Raw genomic sequence first — 20,687 nt, forward strand, 5'->3', positions numbered from 1 at the left:
CACCGGTACAGAGGTGGACTTGACACTGGTACTGTGTGACAGAGCAGCAGTCATGGCTGCCTAAGCAAGGACCTCAAGTCAAGGATGGACCACAGGCCTGAACTTGGCCAGTTGATGCTAGCAATTTATATTTTATTCTTGAATCTGGCCCTAAAAGTATTTTAAAACAAGTAATCTCCTACCCCTACTGCAGGCCCGTCACCATTACCATCTCCTGCAGCATTACCATTTTCTGCCACAGCTGCGGGCCTGACATTATTACTATCCCCTTCCACTACTACAGGCCTGTCAGCATTACCGTCTCATGCTACCTATACAGCTCTAATCTTGTGCTTTGACACTCCTCAAATCCCAAATGTTGGCTTATTTTTTTGTAGGGATAATCCATAATTGCACCTCAATGTATGTGGTGTAGTTCACTGTTCTGACACTTTCAAGGTGCCACATGTAATGTTTTCGTAGTTGCTCTTCAGCTGTTAAATTTGTGATTTTTTTTCAACAGGATCAATCCTGCATCGTACTTCAATGTTTAATGTAATTATGCAGCTGCAGCAATGTCAAGATGCCACACTTAATGTTTCTGCAGTTACTCCTCAGCTGCCAAATTTTGGCATCATCTTTTTTTTCAGGATCAATATATTTTGCCTCAATTTTTGTGATGTATTATGCTGCTACTGCAGTGTCAGGGTGCTACACCTAGTGTTTTTTCACAGATTTCTTTAAAGTTGCAAAATTTGGGCAATACTTTCTGTAGGGTTAATCCAGCGTTGGGCTTTAGTGTTTGTGATGTATTATGCTGCCCCAGCACTGTCAATATGCTGCACCCAATGCTTCAGTTGACAAATTTGGGCATTTTTCTGCATGTTCAATCCTATGGTGTTTGGTTCGGGCTATTGAGATGGAAGCTCTGGCCCATACCTTGATAATCATTGATTCTTTTATGGGGCTGGAGCTGCCAGGAGCTGTGTGCAGGCAGCCAATGTAACTCAATGAGGATGCAGCCGCTCATCCTTTTTTTACTGGCAAGTAGGGTGGGTGAGCAGCCCCAAATATTCACTGACGGTGTTTGTGCCTGTCAAATTGAGACAAGTAGCTGTATCTGTACAGCCTCTGTGTCTGCATTAAGTTACATAAGCTGCCTGTACGCAGCTCCAGCCAGTTCATGTGGTTTATGTGAATGAGGACTAAATCTTGCTCTCATATTTTTCTGCCTATTACTGTGTTCTGTCACTCAAGAACATTTGTGGCTATGTGAAATAATATAGTTGAACAGTGATTTTTTTTTCTTCCCTAAAACCTGCTTGCCATTTCTACAATAAACTGCAGTCTAGTAAAATGCTTAGATACTGTGCATGGAGTCAGTAACATTTTTTGCCGACTTGTTTTAGGTGAAATAATGCACTCTATTGTTGATTTTTATTTATTTTTTGCTATTTAGCACATTGCTATTTTAACTGGTAAATGCGCAGTCATGCAACACTGTACACACATGAAATTTATGGGGGTTTTTTCCACACAAATAGAGCTTTCTTGTGGTTGTATTTGATCACATCTAGGTTTCTTATTTTGTAATAAATGAATGAAAAAAGACAGAAAATTTTGAAGAAAAAAACGATATTCTTTACTTTCTGCTATAAAACATACCCAATAAAAGAAAAATGTTGAAAAATCGAATTTGTTCACTTTATGTCTCCTGCCCTGCTATCCTGTGTGTCGGGTTGATATATTCTCAAAACTGAATAGAAAGAAAAACAAATCCTTTGGTAGGTAAAACAATTTCCATATTCCATATAACAGTATTTAATTTCTGCATTTTGCTGTTTGCCTGAAGTTCAACTTTAACAGGGGTGCATACAGTTTCAATAAAAAAAATTGGAATGTCATCTAATTTGTGAACGTCTCTTTACTCAAGCACTTGATTATTTGTGTATTTAAGGAGGTTGTTCCAAATTAAGTAGTAATAATCTAATGTTGGCTCCTCAAAATCAACTACAATCCAATAGCAGTAAGGCTGGGAGAGGAAACAATTACAACAGGGTTCACGGTCTCTGGTTCTCCACAGCTAAAAAAATGTTTGCTTTTAATTTCTTTACTTGACGTGTTCACTTGCTTTAAAAAACTTTGGTCATAAGTTTACAAAAAATGTTGAGGAACCCTGGAGCAATTTTTGCTTAAAAACCCAGAGGAGTTTAGCTATACCACTCAGCAGTTACTTAATACATCAGAAAAGGATAGTAATATACAGTAAATACAAAGAGTGAAGAGCCTGGTGCAACAATGTCCTATGCTACAGTTGAAAGTAATGTCTACATACATCCATAAAATTAGAATATCATCAAAAAGTTAATTTATTTCAGTAATTCAATTTAAAAAGTGAAAGGCATACATTTTATATAGATGTGTTACACACAGAGTAATGTATTTCAAGCATTTCTTTCTTTTAATTTTGATGATTTTGGCTTACAGCTATGAAACCCAAAAATAAGAATATTAGAATATTACAGAAGATCAATTAAAAAAAAAATGTAAATACAGTAATGTTGGCTTATTGAAAAGTATGTCCATGTATGGTATAGTATGCACTTAAAGTGGTAGTATTTGACTTTTACCTACAGGTAAGCCTATAATAAGGCTTACCTGTAGGTACAATTAATATCTCCTAAACCTGCATGGTTTAGGAGATATTCAACCTGCATGCAGCTGCTGACGTCAGCCTTCAGAGCTCCTTGCCCGAAAGTGAAACTCCCGCGCGCATGCGTGATGTGACATGTGACGTCATCGCAGCTCCGGTCACTCACAGTGCCGGAGCCGCCGAACCTGGAAGAGCCCCCGAGGGAACATGAAGGCACCCTCTGCATTCTCCAGACGACCGTGTCGGGGCTTCGTTCTAAGGTAAGTATTTCATAATGAGCTAGAATGTAATGCATACTAGCTCATTATGTCTTTGTCCTGCAGGGTTTTTTTTTTTTTTCTCGAGGATACAACCGCTTTAATACTTGGTCGGGGCTTCTTTTGCATTAATTACTGCATCAATATGGCGTGGCATGGGGGCGATCAGCCTGTGGCACTGGTGAGGTGTTATGGAAGCCCAAGTTGCTTTGATGGAGGCCTTCAGCTTGTCTGCATTGTTGGGTCTGGTGCCTCTTATCTTCCACTTGACAGTACCTTGCAGATTCTCTGTGGGGTTTAGGTTAGGCGAGTTTGCTTGCCAATCAAGCACAGTGATACCATGATCACTAAACCAGGTATTGGTACTTTTGGCAGTGTGGGCAGGTGCCAAGTCCTGCTGGAAAATGAAATCAGCACTTCCATAAAGCTGGTCAGCAGAGGGAAGCATGAAGTGCTCTAGAATTTCCTGGTAGAGGACTGTGCTGACTTTGGACTTGATAAAACACAGTGGGCCAACACCAGCAGATGAGAGGCACAGAATCCAAGTTGCATGAAGTCCAAAGTGAAGTTTCCACAGTCAGTATACTGTACATGCATAGAAATGAAGATAAAGAAATATCAGGTGGTAAATGATAATGTATATTAGGTTCATTTTTGAGTTAATATGATCAGATGCTACATGGTTAGTAGATGCCAATTATACTATTGTACATATAACTAAAATAATACACATGAGAAAAAAATATTTAATATAAAATTAAATTAGTCATTAATGCACTGATATTTAAAAAATAGGACTCACACGGGTCAAAATAACTATTAAAACAACTATGTCATAAATGGTACAACAAAACCCTAATCTAACAACTATCAATATAAAATATAAAAAAGTGACTAAAACTGAAAAGATACATTTTTAAAATGCTACACTGATATAATAATGATACACCATATGGAAACTATACCAAAAACTGCATGTGGAGGCCATACCCATGAAATGCATATGAAAACTATACTTGGACAAAACCATGCTGCAAGCTTAGGTAGAAGAGAGCTGCTAATGTTCTTGTAGATCCTCAAAGACATTTCCAAAACAGTGATTTAACTGTTAAACACTACTTTCATGTATTTCTCATGTTCCAAATAACTGTTTGGAAAAGTGTTTGAAGGTCTACAAAAATGTTAGCAGCTTTCTTCTCCCAGAGCTTCCAGCATTATTTTGTCCAAATATAGTTACACAGAGTAGCCCAGATCCTCCTCTTCTTAGGTCCCTTATTCTGGCTCCTGGCCCCTCCCTCCTATTGAGTGCCCTCACAGCAGGCAGCTTGCTATGGGGGCACCCAAACTGAGCTGCAGCTCCGTGTGTCCATTCAAACAATAAGCAAAAGAATGAATAGAATGCATTAAGATAAAAAAAAAACCTTCCTGACTTTAAAACTCCTTTATATATTTTTCTGTTTGTTGTTAATGACCTATGTGTGAGCTGTGTGGAGCCATCTTGGAGATGGAATTCTATAGTTCTTAAAGGAACCTGAACACAAGAGTTTGGCCTATCAGACTGATCTACATTTATGCTTTGTTGACCCTTAGGTCAAAGGAGCATGAGTGGAAAATTGTCGTTACACTGTGGTACCATCCCTATGAATCACCTTATCAAATAGAGACTTTTTTTGATTGCACAAGCTATAAGAAGCTTTATTATTTATTGCATTGGCCTTTTTTTGCATTATATGTTTGTTTATAGATTTTTTTTTGTCACGTTCTAGTTGTTTACATTGGTTTAGAGGTAGAGTGATCACACATTTTAATATTGATTTATTGCAAATGTGGGAACGCATTTGGTGATTGCAGCATCTGCACTCTGTAATTTCCTGATTTCTATCAATAGGTGGCAGCCCGCCTCTACCACATTTATATACTTTGAACTTTTTAAGGACTTTTCAAGTACTTTTTAATTATTTAAACATACTATAAATACCAACTCCAAGGTTGAAAACTCCAAGTTTTTGAAGTGAGTGCAAAAAGTTTGAAGTCCTCTTTCCCATTTAAGTGGGTGTAGTACAGATTAAAATATTGTGTAGGAGGTTGTAAAAAATTTCTATTTCTTTAATTCATAGTTTGGGAGAGTTGAATAATTTGTGCGCTGTTTAGTGAATTGCAATGTCTATGTAATTTGTTTGCCGAGGAAATAAGTTGTTTGCAAACAGCAGAAGTATTCCTGGCCCTGTAGGTTATTTTCAGTAGATAATACAAAAAAATGGTTTAAACTTGAAGCCTTTTAGTCAATTCACCAAGCTTCATAATACCTTTTGCACTCCATGACCTTTCCCTGGCAAACCCTAGGACCTGGGGCTTGGACCCCTCCCCTACTCAGAGCTCCCCTCCCCTGCTCGCTATCAGTGGGCAGGTCGCCCCCAATTCCCTCCACGAGTTGTTGTTTTATTCTGTTTGTTATACATGCATAACCTTGTCCAATGTTTTGTTAAACTTCAAAATTTTAAATAAAAAAAAAATAAAAAAAATACCTTTTGCACACCATGTTTTAGTGGAACAATATGGTGTAAGAATGTCAGAGTGAGTAGAAAAGAAAGCGGTCAGAGCTTGGCAACAGGCTTTTTTAAACTTTTTAAATTAAGCAACACTTCCCAAGCTAGCATAGAGGCCTTAACAGGGGGATCATCAGTAAGGAGTGGTATGTCCAGAGAGTAGCCATAGGAATAATGGCATACAGATCATTCCAGTGACAGAGGTGATCTCTCTTTCCAAAGTCTCTCTTGGGTAGGTTGAATCTTAAGTTTTAATTTGTCTTAGAGTACTTCATAGAATAGACCAGTGCCAGACATACCTTTCTTTAGAATGCATCTGGCTCTTATCCCTCCCTAGGCTGTTATGCTGTTTCCATATCCCTTCCTCGCCTGCAGAGGAAGAGAGAAGCTACCCTAAGTCTACAGACTCTTATACCAAGTACTTGGGGTATTGGAAGATGTAGTCCTATGCAAAGGGCATGGTTTAGGCCGGGTGACAGCTTTTCTGAACTACAGATCCCGATGGCCTGTGCAGCTGGAGAAGCCGGGCGAAACCTTTTATATTCTATGCTTGGCAAAAAGCCTGCTCTCTTGGTGCTGCAAGAGTCTAGCAGTGAAAACCTGTTGTAGTGAGCAGACCTGTGTGGAGGTCAAAACTGACTGAGACCTGCAGTGACTTGCAGCCAAAAAGACACAAGGTAGTTTACTGTCCTACTGTTTTTTAGGTGTGTGGCACACTGCATTACTCATGTTAGAGCACACTAGGAGCTGCTGTGTAGGAAGGGTCCTCTGCTCTTTGCCTCCCCATATGGAAGAAAAATATATTTCCAATATATTTAGGGAAAATGTTTTAGAAATATATTGAATATGGCCAAAATTGTAGCATTTCAAATATATTTCCAATATATTTAGGAAAAAAAATAGAAATATATTGAATATGGCCAAAATTGTAGCATTTAAAATATATTTCCAATATATTTGGGGGAAAAAAATGAATTTTTTTAAAAATATATTTTAAATATATTTTTCTTCCATGTGGGTCTACATTCTCAAGAATCCCAGCCCCTCTTTCACACCAGGTGTGCAATCATACAATATCAAAGAAAACAGGCACCAAACAAACCAAACCAGATAGTAAAGGCAAACTTAATATAATGTCCCCCAAAAGGCTTGGTAACTAGTGTAGCACCCTCTAGTGTGTGCTAGAAGTGAGATTAGTAAAATTATAGTTTAGCTCAGGGCTAAGCCGGAGCTATGGAATCTGGGTCAGAGTTTACTAAGGTTCAGGGCTGGATGACATCCTGGCAGCTCTCTGGTGCCTCCCCTGGTTTAGAAGGTTGGAGAATCTTCTATAATTAGAGGGAGGAGGTTAGGAGGTGAAGGAAATCACACCTGACATACAAGTCAATAGTACTTATCCATTTCAAGGATGTATTCCCTTTATTAACGTTTCTTATACTAGCTAAAAGGTTATCCCAGATATGTAACCAGTTAACGGTACCTATTTATCTAAGGGATTTATTCCTTTCTTGAATATTTAAAGAGCCTTAGCCAATCCTCAGAAGTAGGCTGGCAGGGGGCTGAGACCACTCCATATATAGACATGGGCCATTCCAACAGCCGCAGTCGAGTGGAAGATGGAGATATAGCGTTGAGGAGGCTGTCGGTGGCCCTTGAGGTGCACCCCCTAGTCTGGGAGGGGGTGTCCTGACTCGAGCTTGGGGCTCAGGTGCTGTAAGGATCCTGCTAAAAACACAAAGGGAGGAGGCTTTCCTGGAGGCATGGGAGCAAGAGAGGACAGAGTGAGTAGATCAACACTGTGGGGACTAACAAAGAGGGGAGACTGCCACATGTACCCAGTCTCCCTTGAAGACAGCAATGTGCTTAAGTCTTTAGCCTTTGCTTAGAGGTCTCCTGAGAGTCAATGGGGTGGACTGGTGAAGAGTCAGTCTGGAGGACTGATGTGGAGAGTTAGCCTGCAGGGCAAGTGAAAGAAGTAGCTGCAGCCAGGTGGGCTGGCAGTGCCTGAAGAGCTGGTGCTGGGATCAGTGGCTACAGAGGGGAAGTTACAAGCTGTTTTACTACAACTGTGCTACACAAAAAGGGGCTGCGAGTTATTGCCTGTAATGGGCTATTGGTAATCTGACGGGGAGCCTGTCAGATAAATCAAAGTGATTCGGGTGGAGCAAGAAAGTGAATTTGCAGAAAGAGAGTAACGGAGACTGCATATAGGTGTATATAGGAAGATGTCCCTGAAGTTTTGCTGAAGTCAAGTGGACATCCCCTAACCTCCCATCCCTATACAAATGAACAAAAAAATAATTATTCCGAGAGTGGCAGGGGGGTGTCTTTGCACTTAATGACAGTCTTAGTTACCCTGCATGCAGTATAGGCACAGTATAGGTATGGCATAGTCTTGGCACAGGTATAAGGTTGATGTGGTTCAGATGCGGTAAAGGATCAGTATAATGCAGCATAGTGTGCAGTATGAGTGAGGTATGGATTGGGTACACTTGATGTCCTGCTCTCAGTGGCTAATTCTCTGCTAGTAGTGTTGATAATGAACAGATAGCCCTGGACAGTTTAGTAAAAATCCTCTCTCCACTCATCCTACTATACAGTGTATGTTGGGAAATGTAGTGTAACCATTATAGTTTAGCCATCATTAGGCTGCTGTCTAAAACTACAACTCCCAGGATTCTCAGAGCTCTGCATAGAAGTCTATGGGCTTGCTTGGCTTTAGCTCTCCCCCTGCTGGCTAAGGAGGATGGTACAGCATTACATCAGTAGCTTAGTAGAGGGAGATAAGAATAAAGGGCAATGTCTCCATTTCCATATTGCTGTAGCCCAGCACCTGGCTACACTAACATCGCCCATTTATAGATTAAGTTTTGCTTTATTATTCTCTATATTTATTATGGTATTGAGTGCAAGTGATTTATGTGATCCTGTTACTTTTGGATTTATGGCCTCTTTCTATCTTAGATCATTTCCTCAATGACCTAAAACCATATAGCATATGTAACTGTCCTTTTCATCTGTACCATGTGAGACTTCTGAGTCTTTCAATTAATGATAAACATCACAGTGATATTTCTGTCCAGTGTAAGTTGTTTTAGCCCCTCTGCATTCCCTTCTCCATTCCTGGTGAAGCTATTTGAGAAAAATGTCGAATGAGGCCAGACCAAATACCCTTTGAACTAGAATTTGTTCACTTGTCCTGGATACCTGGACTTGAGATACAATCTGTACCAATACTTAACGTATTGGTATTTGGAATATATTGACCTCTTTGTGGGTGCATGAGAAATGGTTCACACAGGATACCACTTATTACTAAGGCTTTTAATGTTAACTGTTTTTATTGAATACATATCTGATGTGATAGAAAGCCCTTATTAAAATTATTTTGTTATATGACTGAAGAGATTACAGCCTTAAAACCCCACCATTCATTTTTGTTTGATGTGTCCAAAGATTGGGGTGGAAGTAACCAGAAATGCCATTTAAAGTGGACTTGAGTTTTTTTTAAATAAATGTTCACGCTATTTCTGACCATTTAGTTACTTGCAACCAGGAGACGAATATAATCACCAAATTGCTACAACTTTGCAGAGTGTATGGTCATCATTATACCAAAGGGAACCTATGTTGATTAAGAGAATGAAAATTTGAACTTAGGCTATTAGCTTTCTACATCGTTTTGGTAATTGTATCACAAATTCAAGAAAAGAGAAATGTTTAAATGTAGCATGTTTATATACAGTAATTGGATTAAGCTATATGGAAACAGTTTTTCCATGGTTCTTACTCTTTAGGAGTTTTCAGTTCTGGAAAATCAGGGTTATTAAATAGGGGGAGATGTTATATAGCCTTTAACACAAGCTAGTTTTGAAATTGTTCTAAACTTTTTTCATAAGGACGAAAGTATAAGTATTTATATCAGACGTTGAAATGCTAGAGATATAAATATAATTTGAAAGGGTTTTTAAATATCATCTAGTTTTTTGGTTAATAGTTTTTTAAAATATCTGCACATGATGTGGTTTGTTGTAGATATTTTTAAGCATTTTGGAAACATTTAAACAGGGGGAATGACACTGTTTTGAATTAAATGTATTCAAAATAAAGAGGATCACTCATTGCTCTACACATTTTGGGAATCCTGCACTAGGTGTGCTTTTCATTTTTCAGCCCTGAACCAGCCAAGCGAATGAGGGAATCTTGCAGATATTCATTTTGTACTTAGGAGACTCTTATGATCCAGTTCTGATTTTATGATAGGGGTTTTAATCTTTTCAATTTTTTGTGCAGTGGTGTTGTGTGTGTTTGGGAAATGTTGGGGGGGTTCTATCAATATAATAGAAGCCCAATGCATGCCATTACCAGGACAGGAATAGCGATTTACTTGTCCTCATAAATCTTCAACTTACTGAAATTTACAGGTGTTTGCTAATCAGCTGTAAATCAACCCAAAGTGGGCTTGATAATGCTGCATCCTTGCCATTTTCATGCAATATATTTGGGAGCAGATCTTTTTGCACAGGTCATGCAGGGAATGTATGAAATGCAAAAATAACCCTAGAGTTGCACCAGAATGATCTGCTAAACTATATCATAAGAGTTGCGTTTGATGGACTTGACAAAGCATATTTTTAGTACTCTTGCACCTGTGTGCTCTTACGCTTGCCACAATGTTTAGCTTTCTTTAGAAAAAGATCCTCTCTAATCCATATAAATAGTTTCATTAAATCCAGCTCACTGAAAACATTGTGATAGTATATCAGTTTTTAGGTTTGAAGAGAGATTGACACATTCCTTTATATCTTGTGCAGCACAGTTCTTGTGCTGCAAGATTATTTAGTTAAATGGCATTGAGTTTGTACAGCTGTCACACTTTTCTGTGGACTGGAATATGCTGTGATATATTTTTTTATTTCATTTTCTAAATACATGATAGTGTTCAACAATTTAGATTTGTTGGCATTTTTTTTTTTTAGCTTGATGGTACTGGTCAGGAATTAATAATGAAACAATCAGTGAATTTTTACCAGATTATATATCATGAAACCCTAGGCTATCATTAGTGTGAATACAGTATACATAGTCAGGGCTGCTGATAGAAATTGCAGGGCCCCCTACAGACTACCTGACAGCCCCCCCAAGAAAATATTAAAGCTATTTTTCAATAAGAATACAATAAAATCATTATTATCAGACACAAATATAACATAACTCACAGCAGTGGTGGCTGGTGCTCCATTCGTCGGGGGGAGGGGGGGGGGGGCGGGCACAGCGGGCGGCAGATAGAATCCCCCCAATCACTCCAGCCTGCACCACCATATCCTCCCCCATCCCGGTTTACTTACCTTGCTCCGTGGGACTGACAGGCAGTGGCGGCTTCCCTCTCAGTCTCCATGTTCCCTCTTCGTGGCTGTCTCCTCCCTCCTTCTTGGCCAATAGGATGCCTTCTCCTTTAGGCCAATCAGGAAACAGGTCTCAGGACCGCTTCCTGATTGGCCGGGAGTAGAATCAGTGTGGCAATAGCGAATATTCATTCGCTATTGTCACACAACTAGGTGGGCTCAGGGCGCAGTGCTCTGCGCCCCGAGCCCACCCTTTTTAGAAGCCTATAAAGCCTCTGGCTCTAATCACATGCTTCAAAAAAAATTCCCCATAGGAATTAATGCATCTGGCCACCTGTATGTAAATTAGGGGACCTGGACGCATGGATGGGGGGGGGGGGGGCACCTGAAGCTGTACAAACACAGGTCTACAGGTCCTAATTTGACAGGTGTAGGGATGCAGGTGTACAGCCCAAACACAGACAGTGTGCATTTGGGGACTGCTCACCTGCACACCTGTCCAGTTAGGGCCTGCGGCTGTGTTCGTACAGGCGCTGCATCCCCATAGAAGGAAAGGTGGCTTCAGCCCAAACCCCTCCTTCACACAGACAGAGTAACCTTGTGAATAAGTCCCTAATTATATTTTTCTAACCTAAAAAACAGATCTCTCCAGCGATGTGCTGTCACTACTAAGAGGGATCACATCTTTGTCTAGTCTTCTCTCTGGTTTCTTGGGCTCCAGTCGTTTGGCCAAACTGTGATAATGTAACTCACACGCATGCTTGCGGGTGTCATGGTCACAGCACAGCTCTCTCAATAGATGGTATGTCATCCACTGAGAACGCAGTGCACATGCACTGGTGCTATCCCCGGCTGCTACGTTTAGGAGATATTCACTGTACATACAGGTAAGCCCTATTATAGTCTTACCTGTAGGTACAGGATAAAAAATGGAGTTTACTACTGCCAGTAAATGGTTAAATGTAAGAAGTTGATACATGGATGCAGAGGAAACTGACAGTGTAGGGGAGAAGAAGCAAAGTTGCATAAATCAGGAAGCAGTCTGGAGGAGAGAAGTGGGAAGCTCAGCTACATGAAGCACACTGAACTGCACTCGGACAAGACAGTGGGGAGCTATGGAACTGGTGTAACAGTAAATTCTTCACCCCATGGGAATGCAGCTGATCAGCTGTGACTGTGTCAGGAAGACCGAATAAAGGGGGAGAGAGAAGAAAAAATATACAGGCTGGGACAAGGAGTATAGGAAGAACTGCAGTGAGAGAAACAAAGTCACAGAGATAACAAACTTAGAAGCAGAGCTAACATTAGTGCCAGAGCTGAGAGGGGGGGGCACATGGAGGGGGATTAGTGAGGGACACCTGTCTCTTTCTCAGCAGATAAAACCTGGCAGCAGGGAGAGGGGGAGAGATCAGCTTTCAGCTGCTGGAGGAAGATTTCTTTAAATGTCGTTCATCACTAATCACCTTCCCCGTGTGGGCCCCCCTTTGTGCTCGGGCCCCCTACAAGAGGACCAGTGGTCTGCCCCTACCAGCAGCCCTGTAAATAGTATGTGTGGACTTCTATGTTCAAAGTAGATTTCTTTGATGCTTCTTGACAGAAATATTCTAAGCATTCAATTCTGTTGACCTCCTTCCTTGCTATACAATTCTGAGGGAGATAATGCTGCTAACTGACAAAGAAGCTCTAATGATTTTTGCAAAAAAAACACTTTGCTATGATTTTCCTACTGTAAAGCCAATTTAGATTATTGAGTCCCAAACCCTTTCCTTCCTTATAGCCCCTTTTAATCTCAGAGCATTTATGTTTTGGAGATATCTCAGTTTTGCACTGTAAACCCTTTAAGCTCTAATAGTATACCTTAACATATTGTACATCATTTTGTGGGGGGGGGGGCACAATTTGATAATGGCTTTGGAGCTTTCATTTTATATCAAATTTGGATACATGTATTTTTGTTTCCTAGATTTTAGTTGGAAACTATTTGAAAGTAATCTTTCTTGTAATTCTTCTAGGACTTATTACTACAAAAAAAAAAATCCAAATTACATTACCTTTGCATAAGCAATTGACACTCATGCAGTAAACACAAATGTCATCCAGAGCATTCAACGTAAATATTGATACATAGGCATTAATGGGGTGAGAGTTTTTATTGATCTATTATTTACCTTAACTATTATTTTTATATAAGTATTATTATTAGTCCATTATTTCATTTTTTTTACACTTTGAGGTCTTAATCAGGTAAGGGGAGGCCTGATTCAGCCCCATGCACCTCTACAGTAACGGTTATCTATTGCTCATGGGTATCAGCAAGCTTCAGATCCCTGCTAGGTCTAGATAGTGTCCTGGTTGGGATTCATACTGAAAATCCTCTTAGTACTAAAAGGCAGGAATACTAACCACTAACCCTCTGTCCTGCTTACCACTGGATGCTGGCAGTTCTAGTTCTGATAACCAATAGGAGCTGCTTAAACCAGATGCTGTTTTTAAAACAAGACTAGGACAAATAGCTGCTAACCCAGCTTTGCATTGGCATCTGGGCTTTAAATGGTTAATCATATGAAAAGCTATAGTAGGGAAATCTGCAATTCCTCGTTTACATTACAAAGTTGGTGAAAGCGATGGATTAGGCGCATTAGTAGCGAAGTAGACGTTAAATTCTCTAATCTTTTAAAACCGCTGTTAGGTTTTATAAATGTTATGATTATTTGCATAATGGTTCCCTCTGTATATTATAATGACACGGCAAGTTTGCTTTTCAGATACATCAAATTCCATTATTGTTTTTAAAAGTATTTAACTTTGTGTGAACCTGTAATATATGTTTGCACAAATGGTCTATGGACAGGTTTTTTATGACTTGCTGAATTATTTCGGAACTAGAAATATCGGTGCTTTCACAAGAGACAAGAGGTCATAACCTCTGTTCACAAATGTCTGGGTCATAACCTCAGTGCTATACTAGCCATCCACTGAATTTAAGGAATTGGGAGGTTTAGTTATTTAGACACTGTGCCACACAAAAGGATCAGGAGTGTAATTCCAGAAAAGGCTGCAATCTCTGCAAACTGCTAGCTGTGCTGAAACACTTATAGTATGTAAATATATGTTATAGGTTTGTAACATGCTTGTGAGCTAGAATTCTCAAAAGGGCTGGTAAGTAATAAAACACTTATACTCATTTGCAGGAAACAAAACTGCATCCTTAATTCCTGGCACTCTCTGCTGTGTCACATCAGTAAGTGTTACAATGGTGTAGTTGCCTTTAGCTTAGTGAATACATACAACAAAACCAAAAGAACAGGAAAGCTTTTATTGTCATTCAAGAAAATGACTTATTATTTATTTGTGCATTTTTTACTCCATGACCTATGTGGAGTAACAATTTTACATTCGGAGATTCCATATTTTTTTTTCCAGTTTAGAGAATAAAAACTAAAACCTGCTTATCCACAATAGGTAGATAGTAAATAAAAAATAATGAACGTCCTTTCTCCCTAATTTTAAAAACCTAATTACTGTTCATTAACCTTGCAACAGCAGCGTACATTGGTATATTTGCTGAAGCAGTGAATAAATCCATTGATAATGTCCAAAGTGCAGTAACTACAGACTGAATAGAATTCAGTTTAGAATAGGTAATTCAATTAAATGATTTCCAGAAAGAATAGGAATTCTCGGTTTGCATGAGAACCCTCCCTGCAGTAACAGAGACAGGTCTTTGCCTCTCACAGCCCTTGGCAAACAACAGAAGGACTGACATCTTGCTGATGTCCTAAGTGCTTGTAAGACTAAAGCCCCGTACACACGTACTGATCGCCGGCCGAACGATCGGCCGTCTTTTGTCCAGGGCTGTCGTGTCTGTTGAAAACTGCAAAAGACTGCACACGAATTTTGTCGGCCAACAACAGCCGACTGCAGAAGTGATGTCATGTGATGGTTAACTTTCCTTGTCTTTTTTCTTTTCTGAGCATGCCCAGTCTTGCTAATCTGCTGTCTGTTGGCCGAAATCTGTACTGACTGGCGAACAATCGGCCGTTCTGGTGTTGGCCAACAAAAATTTTAATGCCTGCACGACAGATTCTGTTCGGCCGAAAATGCGCTGTCGGAAGCATCATACTAACAAGCCTACAATCGGCCGATCGGTCGTCGGCCGAATATTTACGGCCGACAATCAGTACGTGTGTACGGGGCTTTAGTGAGGTTGATTTACTAAAACTGGAGAGTGCAAAATCTGGTGCAGCTGTGCATGGTAGCCAATCAGCTTCTAACTTCAGCTTGTTCATATAAGCTTTGCCAAAAAATAAAAAAAATGGAAGCTGATTGGTTTCTATGTAGAGCTACAACAGATTTTGCACTCTACAGTTTTCCTAAATCAACCCATGTCTGTTTATATTGTAGAAATCATTGGGCTTAACCACTTAAGCCCCGGAAGATTTTACCCCCATTCCGACCAGGGTTTTTTTTGCGATTCGGCACTGCGTGACTTTAACCTCCCTGGCGGTATGATTCTTTTGGATTTTAGGTGCTGAAAGCGGTACCATTATTTTAGGTGCTGAAAGCATGTAATTCTTGTGAATGAGCAGCCCAAACCAACTGTATACATTTATTATACATATTATATATATATATAATATATAGATAGATAGATAGATAGATAGATAGATAGATAGATAGATAGATAGATAGATAGATAGATAGATAGATAGATAGATAGATAGATAGATAGATAGATAGATAGATAGATAGATAGATAGATAGATAGATAGATTAGGATTGATAGATTGCCCTAAGGAATATAAAAATGTGAGAAGCACCACAATTGTTCACTAAGGTTTGAAAAGTGCATACAACAATAAAGGAGAAAAAAAAAATCAGCACACTCATTAGCTAATACCTATAAGGTAAGGTAGCCTAACTAGCAGCATATGACATTTTGCAGGAGATCATGAAGACCATAATATGATAATGCACAATCCAACAAGTGAGCAATTTTTTTTGTTTTACTGGAAAGTGGATTTAAATCAGCCTAAACATCCTATTAATTACAGTTCCACATTTGAACAGATGTTTCTTGTATTGCCTTTTACAATAATTGTTTTCATTTTTTTCAGTTTAGTTCCACTTTTTATGTGTTTCATTTTTATGGCCTCGGGCATGCCATACAAAAAATGCAGCCTTGGACCTTTCTACTGATCACTGAAAGTTATCCTTCAAATCATGTACTGTTATTATTTTTAAAACAAGAACAAACACAGCATTGTGCTATTTTAAGGAACATATCAACATTCAAACACCCACCATTGGTCCAAAATATTTTCTTTTTTGAGTCGTGTGCCATGGTGCAAAAAAGGGTGTTGACAGGCCCATCTCACATTCCACAAATCTGTATGTACATCATAAAGAAAATGTATAACATACATCCGGACTTTGACAATCTGATATATGACCTGCTAAAGATAAAACCTACAATCTTGATCAATGAAAAGGTGATAACAGTCTCCACAAAACTCATGTACACCTGTAACCAATTGTTTTTGTACAGAGTCAGCAATTCATTGCAGCAAACTGAGTTTATTCATTACCAATACCTAAAATACATGCATTCAGAAGTAAAAGCATAAAAGAATGTTATTCCTATACTAGGTGTCACTAACCCAATAATCTAATATTCAAGATGAGCTAATAACATAATTATTATAATATAAAATATTTTTGCTTTATTATTTATCTGATATAATACTAAAGTCAGTGTACCCGCAACTGGTATTTATTTTTAAATGCTGATTTATAGAATTTTCTGCCAATGATATCTAAAAAACACTTATTTTCTTCCATATGTCGTACAGAATTAATAAAAAGTGTTTTTAACAAATAGGTCTTCAAGAATTTTGGTAATTTGTTGTGCATATGATGGACCTATACTTAAAAAGAGCTGGCACAGTGGCTTATTGGTTAGCGCTTATGCTGGGATGCTTGGTTCAAATCTTGGTCAGAATACAATCTGCATGGAGTTTACATGTTTACATGTGTTTCCACCCGTGCTTCAAATACATGCTTGTAGTTTATTTAGCTCCTATGTAAAATGACTCTGTTGGATTTGTACAAATTCGCTATTCACATGTATTTTCAGAGATGAGCAGAATTTACCTGGGTTCAGTTCAGGGCAAGTTTGGCAAATATGACTCAAGTTTAGGTGCCAGATCTGAACCCTATTAAATCAATAGGAGCCAAATGTTAAAAAGCAGTAATGGCCATTTTCTAGGATATTATAGTTACATAGTTACATAGTAGGTGAGGTTGAATAAAGACAATAGTCCATCCAGTTCAACCTGTGTAGGTGTGTGTGGCTGTAATCATCTCACATAGCCCTGAAGAGTCTTTTGAAAGCCACCATACTACCCGCAGAAACCACCTCTTGTGGTAGAGAATTCCACAATCTTGTAGCCCTAACAGTAAAGAACCCCCCCCGTTGCCTGAGGTTAAAACGCTTCTCCTCTAATCGCATTGTATGCCCTCGAGTCCTCATGCAATCCCTTCGACTGAACAGCTTTTTTTCTATGCTGAGATCCCCATTGAGATATTTAAAAATTGCTATCATGTCCCCCCTCAGGCATCTCTCCTCCAGGGAGAATAAATCAAGCGTTTGCAGACGCTCTTCATAATTAAGGTCCTCCAACCCCCTAATTAGTTTAGTTGCCCTTCTCTGGACTCTCTCCAGCTCCAACACATCCCTCCTGAGGACTGGCAACCAGAACTGGACAGAATACTCCAGATGCGGTCGGACCAGAGTTTTATAAAGTGGAAGGATTATAGATTTATCTCTGGAATACATCCCTTTCTTTATGCATGCTAATATTCTGCTGGCTTTGGCAGCTGCCTCTTGATATTGCATGCTATTGCCTAATCTATCATCAACCAAGACTCCCAGATCGTTCTCCATTTTTGATTCCCCCAAGGGTTCCCCTCCTAATGTGTAATGTGCTTTTATGTTTCTAGTCCCCAAGTGCAAAACCTTACACTTCTCCACGTTAAACCTAATTTGCCAAGCCGTTGCCCACTCCGTTATTTTGTCCAGGTCATTATGTAGGATATCTGCTTCATGCTGTGCAGTTATTGCCCTGGCCAATTGTGTGTCATCTGCAAAAACTGATAACGAACTACTGATCCCGTCCTCAATGCTGTTTATGAATAAATTGAACAAGGTTGGTCCCAGGACTGAGACTTGGGGGACCCCGCTTACTACCTCAGACCAGTCTGAGTATGCGCTGTTTATTACCACCCTTTGGACACGCTCTTTTAGCCAGTTCCGTATCCAAGAGCAAACCCTGCTGTCGATACCTGCAGACATTATTTTATAAATTATGCAAGGGATTGTCAAACAAATGGCATGGGGGACTAGGCACTGCCCTGGGGGACCTGTACCAAAATCTAATTTTGGGAAGAAGATCTGGGATTTTAGTAAAACATTAATAATGCAAAATGTAATAAAATAACACGCTTGGGAAATGCCCTGACCCTGCCTGGGTCAGATAGCACATCTATGTGATGCATAGAGCCTTCTACAGCAACACTGACAATTACAAAGAAAAAAAAACGTGTTGAAATTGCTATCAAAATTACAGCTCACGGCCACCAGGCCTAATTATTTGTGCAGCCCGAACAGTGCCCATCAGTGATGCCAATCAGTGCCCTTTATTGATGACATTCAGTGCCCAGCAGTAATGCCAATCAGTGCCCATGAGTGTCATATATCAGTGCCCATCAGTGATGCCAATCAGTGCTCATCAGTGCTGCCCATCAGTGCCCATCAGTGCCACCCATCAGTGCCACCAATCAGTGCCATTAGTTTCCCCCTATAGGTGCCGCCTATCAGTGCCCATAATATCTGTGTATATTTATATATTAGGTATTTTGTTCATTGTGTTTTCCCTTTTGGTTCAACACACATTGTTCAAATCTAGCGCACCAATTTTTTGCACATCACACGTTTACTTTATCAAGGTTAAAGTTTCGGTTGCTGCTGGAGATTCATTTTTTGTTTGCGCACCTCATTCTTCAACATATTTCGGATCCTAACCTTGGCTTGTCTCTGACCATGCTCTGTTGTTTCTTGGTGCTGACCTCAGCTTGCCTTCTGACTACCCTTACTCTTGCTCCTCTGTGTATATCCACAGCTTAGCTACTGACCACATCTCTGCTGTCCAACCATGCTGATTGTTGACCACACCTCAGATCCTGGAAGTTACCTATCCCTACTTTAGAACATGCTCCGGTGGCTCCTTCATCTCTCTTTCTGGCTAATGTTCATCACCCCACCAGTCATCATTTTCGAAATTCATACATTTTTTTAAAGAAAATTTTACTGCATTTCTTTGTAACAGAAATTGAAAGATGAAATTTTGCAGCTCTGTATAATAGTCAACTACAGTCCTTATAATCTTTTAAAAACTCATACTTATTTCTTCTTGTTCCAAAGCCCACAGAAAGTACAGTCTCCTGGTGGCACTATTATTGTTGAAGGATTTGCTTTATTGATGCAGTAATTTAACCTCTTGGCCCCGACAGCACGCAACTATGGGGCTTCACAGCGGTTGGGCCTTTGGAGCCGAATGGCCACATATTTGCGTACCACATTGCAAGCACAGCTGTTCTGAGAACGCACACCCTGCGCACTCCTGGCAAAGTTGCTGCCAGCTAACGAAAAGCCAATCACGGAGTTCACATGATCATAAACCCCGTCATCTGAAACCCCATAAAGGGCTGGGAGGTGCCGGTGCCATGGAGTTAAAAAGATAAGACAAGTCACCAAATCATTGATGCATCATCTGTTTTTGGTGCTTAGTGGGTGTTTGCGAAATGGGCAAAAATCTGATGATTTGTTGGACTGGATGAAATATTAGCCTTCCGTGTCATCAGTATTGTTGTCTGATGGCAAATTTAGCCAACTGAATACATGTTTTGTGTGTATTATCCCATTATGAGGTTGATTTACTAAATTAGTAAAGAATTTTCACCTAGTAAAGTAAATATTCACTTAGCATAGTAAAAAAGATGAAGCTGTGTTCACATCAAATACCCAATCATAAGCACAGGAAATAAAAAAAAGAACAGGATTTTTACTTGCACATTTTCGGTCATTGAAATGAACACAGCTTCACCTTAACATTTGCTTAGCAAAGTCAAAAAGTTTTCTACTCCTTTTGTAAATTAAGCCTGTTGTCTTTTTTCTGCATTATGACATCTGGCTACAGAGACTTTCACTGGTTTCAAATTAACATGTTGAGATTCCTTTCCACAGACCACCATCATTTAGGAAAACTCATTTCTGTCAGAGCTCTAGTCAACACTTGATCATCAGTGACAACTGCTGGGCTGATGTAAAAGCAATGTTTTAACTTTTAACACCTTGACCAAAATAGAACAATTACCACTAGGCTACTGCATTTGAATTCTCCTGAGATGTCATGTTAAAGAAAAACTTCACGCATGCCCCTAAAAAGTCATCCTCAATTACCAATTATCATTGATGCTCTTTGATGCAGGAAAAACATATTCAAAAGCCCAGCAAAACCTGCATTGTCTTCTTCTCCTCTGCCACTCTTCCACTGAACATACTGTCTGGCGCTGCCATGTTTTTATTTCCATCATCGGGAGTCAGCTGTCCCATCAGGGTTCTTGCAGTCTGCCTCCCGAGGAGGTGGTGCCAAAAGAATGAAGATACAGTTGTCTCCTGGGATATGTGATATTTGGTATCCCAGGAGGTTGCAGGAGAAGGCTTCACATTATTCTCATGTAGGTGAGAATAAAGCCAGGGAGTGAATTGATTAAAGAAATAAAAAGGAAAATAATGTAAATAAAAACAAGTATTTAAAAAGGCTCTGTTTTTATAGATTAAGGTGGG

This window comes from Pelophylax lessonae (assembly GCF_965119305.1).
Source record: "Pelophylax lessonae genome assembly, chromosome: 3".
Taxonomy (NCBI): Eukaryota; Metazoa; Chordata; class Amphibia; order Anura; family Ranidae; genus Pelophylax; species Pelophylax lessonae.